This window comes from Harpia harpyja, chromosome 6, assembly GCF_026419915.1.
Source record: "Harpia harpyja isolate bHarHar1 chromosome 6, bHarHar1 primary haplotype, whole genome shotgun sequence".
Classification (NCBI taxonomy): Eukaryota; Metazoa; Chordata; class Aves; order Accipitriformes; family Accipitridae; genus Harpia; species Harpia harpyja.
Window position 1 is genome coordinate 66,541,758 of NC_068945.1, and position 9,135 is coordinate 66,550,892.

Below are 9,135 nucleotides of genomic sequence, written 5' to 3' on the forward strand. Positions count from 1 at the left end.
TGTCTAGAAATCTCACCCAGAAGAAAAGCCCTCTTGTGTTCAACTCTTTAGATGCACGGATGAAAAATTACCTCCTTCCTGAAGAGCTTGGTCTAAGTGTACAAAAAAATGACATGATACTGTCCTCGTTTTACAGGTGAGGAACTGATGTTGACCACAAAGGAGAGGCTTGCCCTAAATTAGGTAACAAATGGCAGAATCACAGAATTAAGCTCTACTCTCTCTGAATTCTTATCCTTGCACAATGTTCAGATCTAGATACTTTTTACCAGGCAGTGATTTAGGGACTTTTTAGTGTATGGATTTTTGGCCTTACACTCTTTCATAACTCCAAGTGCTACCCTATACGGGTTACCCTATGTAACTGCTTTATCGTTAGTGTCAATACACTTCGTATCATAGTAGAGGCAGGAATTGGAATTATTCACTTTAATGAGCATGGACTATTTTGCCTCAGCCAAATTCCACGTTCGTTACATGATTTTTGAAACAAAGGCAAAGTCTTTTTATGGATTGCCATAGTAAATAGTATTTGAATGGCATAGCACATGGGGTGCAAGGCACAGAGGCTGGAGGTATGGAGGGTGACGTATTCAGTTGGGATACTTCTACCACATGGTTCTTTTACGTGAGTTGAATCATTGCAGATTATGCCTGGTTGAAAGGAAACAGTATATTCTGTGGTGTTTAAAGATGTCACACTCATTGCAGAGCTTTTGGAAACCAGTGAGTCAGCAGGAGGAACACAATGCCGGTTCCAGCTATTAGGCAGTTATTTAAAACAAAACAAACAGAAACAAAAAAAGCCACTTGTGAATTCAACAGATGCAGTGAATTGCCTGCTTTGCAAAGGCTAAAGTATTTGCACATAGGAAAGGGGCACTTTTATTAACATAAAGGTCACTGCAGTTCAATTCTTCATTCAAAATGAATTATTCAGTATTTTCTTTTAATCTCATTAAATGTGGATGTCTGTAAACAAATTCTGAAGATGCAGAGAAAATCAAAGACTAGCAAAAACCATGTGCAGTGATGGAAAAGCAACAGGACACCTTAGCGATGCACAAAAGATCACAGCCAGATTTTAACCCAACCAAGGAAACATACATGAGAACTCAAAATGACATCTGACTTCTTATGAACCACATCCCTTCTCATGTGTCTCTTGCCTTCCCCATGCTTGGCTGGCTTGTTGCAGATGGGTTTCCAGCAGTGCTTAGACAATGGAAGAGCCTGTGACCCACAAAACCCATCACTGAATCCTCTAGATATCTAGGCCCACAGGTAAAAACAGGATCAAAATCACTCAAGACAGGATTAGACAGCCTAAGTCCTCTTCAACCCATGTGTCTAGCGTTTCCCAGTGGTGTTTCAAAGTCTTCAGAGATGCTATCTGGTCCAAAAGACTAGTTTCATGTAATTAGGTAGAATTTAGGTATCAGACTGTAACTCATTGCCTTGTGTTTCCAGGATATTGAGATGCTTAACTTCCTTTAAGTGGAAGCTGGAAACCCGAAGACACCTTAGATGATATGGCAAAATGTAATTATCTCAAGCTTTTCGGCACAGATCTAGTCTCTCCATGCCTGTACATCTACAAAAACTCAGAATAGTCTTGGATTGACTCTCTAGACATAACTGGAACTAAAGAAATAATGTTTTTCACTTTTCTGTACATGGTAACTAATGTATGCAAGGACATGTCCAGCATCTGGTTGTTGGAGCTCTGGAGCCAGCTAAGAAATTGAAATACTGAGGAGAAAAAAAAAAAACCCACAGCATCTTCTGTTCAAGAATTGTCTGTGCACAGACTTTTAATTGTCACCAACTCATTTGTCACTCACAGCTATTTGAGGAGTGCTTTGTGCAGCCATCTCATCGTTTATCTCTGTAGCCTATTCTTTCGCAACAGCTGTCTTCATTCGCACTTTATTAGCCTTGTTGGGCGATGGTCTCACTGTAAATCTTCCCCTCATTCACTGGTTCTGGGTCCATAACACACTTCATTTCTAGGCAGCCCTATTTAGCCAAAAACTGGAAATGACATCTCTTCTTGCTAAAGGGAATGCTCTATTTACAGGAATAACTATGTGCTATATCTTCATCTAATGAATTCCCAGTGTTCAGCTATTAAAAACTCTTGGTTTTGTTTGCAGCCCCGCCTGAGCACAGAGGTAAACCTAAATCCAAAACATGTCTGCTGTAAGCTTCCTCATAGTGTTTTGCTGGATAGTGATTTGAGGCTTGGTACAGGTGTACTTTCACTATGGCTTTTGTCTCTCCTGAAGTTGTTCTTCTCAGACTGAGAACAGAATGAAATTAAAAGAAGTATTAAACAAGCTAAAATTGCAGAGAATTGCTCATTGTCAGTCTGAGCTTGTAAATAGTGGAAGGTTCCTGCAGCTCTAAAGTCTGGTCTTGCAGATAACTTCTTATGAACTTTCTAGTTCTTGTGTTCCAGAGAAATGTCCTCTCTTCTCAGAATTCCTCTTCCTTGTAACTACAACTACTTATTCACATGGCAATGGCACCAGCCTTTTTTTTTTTTCATAGTTCACAGATATTTTTTCTCTGAAACGGAAAAACACAAAACACATTGCAAGTAGATCATCCTTCTGTATAGTTGAGTCAGATTCAAAAAGAACAGACAAGTTCAAAACCAAACAATGGCGTGAAAGAAGGCTCTCCAAGACAGAGTTGGCTCATAATCAATCCGTTTCCAGTACAATTTCAGACAAAGCCTTCAAGGACACTAGTCTCAACCATATTCGGTGCTACTATACCTGCTCTAAATAGCTCCCTCCTTAATCCCTTTGCATAGGAAAGGACAGATCCAGCAATACCCATCTACCATCACCTCCTTCTCCTCAACATACTGCTGTGTCAGTGCCTTCCTGACAAGGGAAAGAAGGAGTCAACAGATAGCGGCCAGGACAGGAGTGGTGGGTGATCTTTGCCCATGATGTCAAATTAGACTATTTCCAGTATAACACCATTGTGATCGCACCTCTCCAATCCCAGATGGTTTGACAAAACCATCTATTTGGGGAAGAAGGACCTCCTTGGTCATTGGTGTGGTTACAACTAGCACATAAGGTTGGGATGTCCAGTTAGAGTCCTTTTATGAGAAGGCAATACATGTGCTTAAAATGATGTGAGGAGACAGGCCAAGTCCAGCAGATCCTGGTGGTTCAAGGGATGCACCCACAGAAAAAGAGCATTTGTTGCCTCAATTTGTCACCTTTTACTTTGCGCTCCTGTCACACCTCCCCAAGGAAACAAATCATGTCCTTTCCCTCAAGGCTGTTGCTCTCTGACTCATGAAGGGGATGGAGTCTTTTATTTTTGTCTATTTTCAGTTTATTTCAGGAGCTATTTTTCATCTTTATCAGAATAAACCTGCAAGACAAAGCTTTGACAAATTATTGCTTTCACTTCTCCTAGCACAACCTATAGCAGTTCCCATGCAAGGCAGAGAGAAATAGGAAAATCCCAGCTAGGCATGTGACTTAAACCTGTGATGGCTTGCAGGGACTATGACTCCAGTTCAGGACAGCACCCTGATCCTGAATCTGACTTCAGTTACTTGGATAATTACCTATCTCCTAAAGTCAAACACTGCGATCTAACTCTATCAACATGACTACTATACGTCAAGTGTGAAATCACTGGTAAGTGATTACAGCCACCTAAACCACAAGTCTAACAGACTCAGCCATCCTGTACAGTCAAGAGAAAAAAGTAATTAAAGTTCAGGCACCTGAGCTGAAGTTAGGACGTAGCCCAGACTTAAGGACTCCTCAGATTCAACAGGATGGTTTGGCAGAAATGTTCAGCAGACTTCATGAAATGCAATGTGCCCATAAAACTAGCACCCCAGATGCCATATTGAAACCAATTAGAGTAAAGGAAGGATTTCAGTCTTCATTTTGCTCCTCCTTTTCTAGCTAAATAAGGCTTACAGTCCTGTTCTGTGATTTCTTCTCTCCTTATCTCTTTCTTTGTGCTCCATTCAACTTCTGGGCCTATTTAAAACAAAATTAATAGACAGAAGGAAAAGAGTGCCTACAAGGAAAAATCACTATGGTCAGGGTCCTTCCTATGGTCCTGAGGTCCCATGAAACAATCTAGCCATCTCCATCAAGTTCAGTCTGTTCACCCTCAAGAAAGGTCCCATCAAAACTGACTTTTGAGTTGCCCATTGACCCATGCCAAGTTTTGGATGATGGAAGTTGCCTGGAAGAATGCCAGCCAGCAAGGCTTTAAAAAATTAAAAAAAAATAAAATCATTCTAGTAACTGAACCGTTGCAGTCCAGTGCCCAGGAAAGTCTTTTGCTATTTAATTTCTTAGTATGGACACAGCCACACAGACATGATGAAGTGTTCCCACTCATGACAAAGGCAGTAAGAGCTCAGCTATTGCAAGTTTTGCTTTGCAGCAACCAACTGGACGGTTAGCAAATACAGGCTGGCAATTCAATAAGCATATTTGTATTGCCAGATTACTCCATATCTCTGCTTTTGGCCAATGAGAGCCTCAAAGGTTCACAGAATACTGAAGAGGGAAGAGGAGAGGTTTTCTGGAAGGAGCTGGTCCTTACCAAATTGCTCTAACGTGGAGGACAGCGCTAGCTACCCAGAGCACATGTGACCAATAATCTTCTCAAATGGCTTCTTTTCCTGTTTTTCTGTGTTCTTGGATCGGCAGATAGGGATTTTTCTTCAAACTTGAATTCCAGCTGGTGGTCAGTCATTGCCTAATTCCCATGAATCATTTGTAGTTCTTCCACAAGCAACACTTTCCGACTGTCACAAACTCAAGCTGACTGTAGGTGTAGGTCACATGAATTGTGATCTGATGCCATTTGGTTAGAAATAGCTCTAACTTCATGATCTTCTGGGCAAAGCTTTTTAGCAAAGTTTTTGGCTGAGAAAATGAGGAAGTTAAGGGGATATTTTGTTGCTGTGGGCGACCAAGCAGATTTGTGATTGCTGGCTGGCCATCCTTGTGAGACTGTGAGCCCAACTGAGGTAGGTCACAGCGTTTTTTATTGTGCCCACCTGTGTGACTGTTATACTTAGAGCATACTTCCAGCATGCTGTATTTTGTGCTTGCAAATCTGAAACCTGCTTTCCTAATGAGTTGCTTTAATTAGCTATTTGGGTGGAACTTTCTGCCAGCAAACTCAGGTGCTAAAATACACGTGGAAGGTAAATGCAAAAGAATATCAATGGTGAGCATGTCTTGAAATTAGACTGAATATCCACAGTACTTATTTGACAGTAATTGCTATGACGTAGTAAATCTGGGGTATTTTTACACCTGGAACCGTGATTCCTGAGTACTGAAGGTGTCTGAGTATTATATAAATCTGCTTCGCTTGTACAGATGCTGAATCCAGTTGAAGTTGGGCATGAAAGAAAGTCATTTCCATCTGACACCCATTGTTTAAATAAAATGTTCTGGCAATCGCAGCTAATTTCCTGCTGCTGAGAGGCCATACCAATAATTGCCAGCCCTAACATCATTCCCTGCAAAGAAGCCTGAAGCTGGATGAGTGAAGGTGATCGCCCCTCAGTCCCACAGTGTGGGAATCACGCATCTTCCCAGATCCCCTCTGAGAGAGATTGGGGGAGCGAGAGCTGCCACCCCTGCTCAGGGCAGGACAACAGGGTGCTCACACCCCTCTGAACCATTACAGAATGATGCATTCTAATACAGGAGGGCCACAATTGACTTTTTTTCCCCCCTCAGGCCTCCTCCGTGCTGCCTGTGCAAGAGCTGCATGGCTGGGGCTACTACAATTTATTTATAGGACAAGCCGAACTAATAACACCACAAACTCCTGGAACATAAAACACTGCCTTCCTCCTTTTTCCTAGCTGCTAATATCACAGGTGAGCATGACACCAGGGGTCACAACACAGGAAAAGGCTGTCATCTCTGTCCTGCAGTCTTAAAATGACTAGAAAAGCCTGGCTTCAGCAGAAGCCAGTGGTAAGACTCACATTAAATGAGGGATGCTGAGCAGGTTGGAAGCAAAACCTTCAAGTTTTGCTGTACTGCACTAAGAGGGGTCCCAGCCCCTACCAGCATTAGGTGATGAGATGTTCCCTTGTCTTGCAGCAGCCAGTCCCCTTTCTGCTCATCCTCCCCAATTCGCATACCCTTACCCTCAACATCTCTCCAAACCCCTTTATCCCTCTCCTTGAGGCCACTGTGGCATCAAACACCTTCATCGATGGAAATTGTCTCCTTGCCACAGATTGATAGATTGTCCTCAGGGAAATATCTGGTCAGCACCAGCCTCCACCACTGAATTACCTCATTAAGCCGAAACCCATCCAGTAACAGTTGTTGTTAACTCTGTCCTGGGAATTTGGTGGCAGCTCTTCAGCAAACCTGGTTGGAAAAATCTCAGCTGAAGCAAAACCATCAGAGAGATTTATTTTTTTTTAAAGACGTGTAATTGCAACCTGCCCTGTCCCTAGGTTAGAAATAATTGAGGGTCATTCCAACCCAGTGCGCAATCCATGTGGCTGGGAATGAAAGGGGAGGCTTTTACAACTACTCTCCACCTGCATTATCTTCTCCCACACTGGCATGGCCTGGTGGGCAACACAGCTGGTAATGTCAGTGCAAAACCTCCTTTCCACTCATCAGGGAGAGCGGATTTTTGCCTCTGCACTTGCTGGGTGAGCTCTGCAGAGGCGAGCACGGTTCCCCAGCACCGTTCTGCCGTGCGAGGTGCCTGCAGGCAGGGCAAAACTCCGTCTGGTTGCAATGAGCAAAACTGCCTGCAGATGTGGTGGCGAAACCAGATTGCAGCAGAAAAGGTTGATTAGGAAAATGGACCAGTTTATGACAGATTTCTCATAGGGTAAGATTTCTGGACAAAGAATTAGACAGGTTAGAAAGCCTGAAACAATGCAAAGAAATGAGGATGGATACAAGGTCATTCCCAAAACAGGGCTGCTATTTTTTGCATTTTCCCTGTTCCTGTATCAACCTCTCCTCTCCTGTTTTCCATCTGGATTATAGAACTTCCCATCTTTCCAGTGCACTGGGGTTAAAACCATTAACACTAATAATCTAAGTATGCCAGGGGATGCTCCCATGTACTGGGACCACCTTGCATGTTGTGGCTTGGCTCTGGGCTACTGACCTGCCAGCCGCCAAAGCAAGGCTGTGAGCAAACTGCCAACTGGGAATGGTCCCTGGACTGGACTAATTGCCAAATGTGGGAATGGTTCGGGGGCAACTCTTAGCAGAAATAGTCCAAATTTATGCTAGGGAATCTTCTAACATTTCACAAACATGGACAGTGGCCAACAATGTTCCCAGCACACTTGACCGGGTTTTCTCTACATACCTATACATGGAGTGTGTATCTATACTGGTGTAGGTATGTCCAGGGGGACCTAGTCCACAGTGGGAATTCCTAGTTATGCCTCGAAACAGATCACATAACAAACAAAATAATAGTACATGGTCAATCTTATCACTGTTTTCAAAACCATGGTCTCTAATCTTGCAGTTTTCACAAACAACAGTTACAACATACATATTTTGTAACCAGCAGCAAATCCGTCATTGCTTCAAATCAGGCCAAATGTCACCTGGTTTCTCTTGCAAATGTCTAGTGCAGGTCTAGGTCAAAAACCAGGCACCTGGGTGACAGCATGGTAGAAATTACATAGAATGATATGTACGAAAATTGCTAGGAGCACCTTTTTCATACATACAGGTTCACTGGGCAAGATTTAATCTGGCAGTGCCCCACTTTTCTGGCCAGCTGGTACATAGTTGGCTTTCTCATGCAGGTACTTTTCCAGTGCAGATAATACTGGTCTGTGAGGCCAGGGGATGGGGAAACAGAGCCCCAGCACTAGGCTGAGCCTGGGAAGGTGCCTTTGAGCAGGGGCCCCTAAAGGCTCAGGACCTTGTAGTGAGCCCTGCCCAGCCATGGTCCCATCGCTTCACACCAGCAGACGTTGCGTTACATGGACATACCTAAAAGAACTTTGCACACCTGCTCTCTTGCAGACTTTTTGCAGGCACCCAGAAAATTATGCACTCTTTCTCTGTGATTAAGGTGAATCCATCTTTCCTACCACCATTTCCCCTAAGTCCTTTTCTCTGACAGCCTGGTGATCAAAACACTTGGGTGATATTGAGAACCTCTTTGACCAGATAGGTGAAATCTCATGCCCTGAGGAAGTACTTGCTCTCTGCTCCCTCCTTGTGTTCTCCTGTTTTCCTGCACACATCTCAGTCCCTCCCTTTCTCTGTCACTCCTCCATCATCATATAGAGATGCTTACAATGTGATTTGGTAGATCAGCACTGATGTGTCTTGGTGCTGCTCTGCAAATGAATGAGACTTGATCTTACCTATGGGGAACCTGCAGATACACAGACATTACAAACCTGGGGGATGAGACTTGGGAGATCTATTCAAATATGCAAATGTGAAATAATAGGAGTCATTAATTAACCTCATTGTGCCGTATCAGTGGCCTGGGATGAAAGCTTTTTTGTACAAAGTCACTTTTAAAACAGGCTGAAACTGCCTTTAATTGTTCCAAGAGCTGTTTCTGGGATGGAATTGCCGGCTGGATTTAATAACATGTGATAATCAAGTCCAGATATAGCCCATCAGACTAAATAATGCAAAGTTTCTATGCATTGAAACTTTACAGGGTGGGAAAAATTCTCAGATGCCTGATCTTAAAGGGTGGTTCTAGTGAATTACCAGAGCATATGTAATAGGAACGAGCACAAAACTGAAGCACCACCCGGGATACAAGTGGCACACACCTTTTATCAATTCTGATGTGCAAACGAAAGAAAAGTGCTGGCTGGAGACCCTGGGTGCGATGGAGGCTTGGAGCCTGGCCTAGACTTTATGCCTCTAGCCCTGTGTCGATCCAGGGTTTGCCAGTAGTTATTATTTTTCTCAGGAGAGCTGCCAAAGAGATTGTGAATCTGTAGCCTGTCTAGTGATGAGAACAGTCTCTGTCCCTTCTCCAGAAGTGAACACAAGATGGTGCTGCCATCCACCGATAGCCAGCCCTACATGTAGCTTTACAGTTTCTACTTCTTAAGGTGTTTAAAACAAGCCCACTTTTGAT